Source organism: Myotis davidii, unplaced genomic scaffold (genome assembly GCF_000327345.1).
Source record: "Myotis davidii unplaced genomic scaffold, ASM32734v1 scaffold943, whole genome shotgun sequence".
NCBI lineage: Eukaryota > Metazoa > Chordata > Mammalia > Chiroptera > Vespertilionidae > Myotis > Myotis davidii.
Window position 1 is genome coordinate 192,893 of NW_006293913.1, and position 1,498 is coordinate 194,390.

The window sequence follows — 1,498 nt, forward strand, 5'->3', positions numbered from 1 at the left end:
TTTTTTAAAATAAATTTATTTAAAAAGCCCTCCAGAAGTTTTAAAATATATTTTAGAGCTCCAATATTGGTTGCATATACTATGTTTATATCCTCTTGTTGGATCAATCCCTTTAGTATTATGTAATGACCCTTACTGTCTCAGTGGTTAGAGCATCCGCCCCACCACCAAAGGGTAGTGGGTTTGGTTCCCACTCAAGGGCAAGTACCTGGTTTGAAGGTTCACTTTCTCCACCTGTTGTGGTTTGTGAGGGATACACTAGTTGATTTGTCTCCGTCACATTGCTAGATGTTCTCACTGTTTTTCATTCTCTCTCTCTCTTTCCCCCTCCTTCCCTCTCCTGTACTCTCTGAAAAGCAGTGGGGAAAAAATCCTCAGATGAAGATAAACAAACAAACAAAATGAAATATAATTCACAAGGCTTTGGGTCTCACAGATAGTGTTAATTCTGATGCATCTGGGCCATGTAAATTGAAAATCTTCTGAAAAAGAGTTGCTGTAGCCAGGTGGTGTGGTTTATTGGTTGAGCATTGACCTGTGGACCAAGAGGTCATGGTTCAATTCCCTGTCAGGGCCCATGCCCAAGTTGTGGACTCGATTCTCAGTGGGAGTGTGCAAGAGGCATCTGATCAAAGATTATCTTTCATCATTGATGTTTTTATCTCACCTTCTCCTTTCTTCTTTGAAATCAATTTTAAAAAATAGAGTAACTGTTGATGCCATTAAGAACAGTTGTGATTTGTGGGAAGAGGTCAAAATGTCAACAATGAGTTGGGAAGAAATTGATTCAGCAGTTTTCATGGAGGATCCTGGCTATACAGTATTCTGCATCCCCAGGTCTTGTCTTGCTTATAGGAATAAATTCAAACAAGAGACAACCAATGGTAGCAAAAGCATTGGTGGATTTCTATGTAGGAAAGAAATACCCTCAGAAACAGGACCTTCATGGGCAGCTGACTGAGACCAAACATAGTGTCCCAATATTTGGGAGTTTTAGAATATTTATACCCCTAGGCTGGAATGCTCCTAGCCAAGAAGCAAGTAACCCCCACTTCATGTCTCAAAAAAGTAAATCTTTTAGCTATAAAGCTCCTTTATTTAGATAGTTTGCCATCAGTTAGACCACTTCTTGAAGGGCTCAGAAACTTTCCCCCTCACATAGTGGTCTGCCACTTCCATTGTGTATTTTCAGTTTTTCCTGTCTCATATATACTCCAAACCCCTACTGTCTTTCTAGCTCATATCTTTCTAACTGCCTACCCTAATAATTCCAGATCTCATGGTTGACTTTGAGGTTTTCATTACTACAGTGGAGGAAGTAACCATGAGTTGGAAACACCAAGAGAACCATAATTAGATAAAACCTCAATGACTGAGGAGTTTCTTTCTATGGATGAACAAAGAGTGATTTCTTGAGAGGTAATCAACTTCAGGTGGGAATAATGAGAAGATTCTTGAAATTACAATGTAGGATTTAGAATATTACATACTAGTAAGC

General features: G+C 39.1%; 1 long non-coding RNA gene across 1 annotated transcript in view; it reads right to left on the minus strand.

Annotated features, from left to right (window-relative positions):
• LOC107183756 overlaps positions 1-1,498 on the minus strand; it is a 9,717-nt gene that overhangs the window by 7,942 nt on the left and 277 nt on the right. Inside the window, exon 2 of the long non-coding RNA XR_001514566.1 lies at positions 937-941. This is a non-coding gene — a long non-coding RNA (uncharacterized LOC107183756). The remainder of the gene's footprint in view (positions 1-936; positions 942-1,498) is intronic.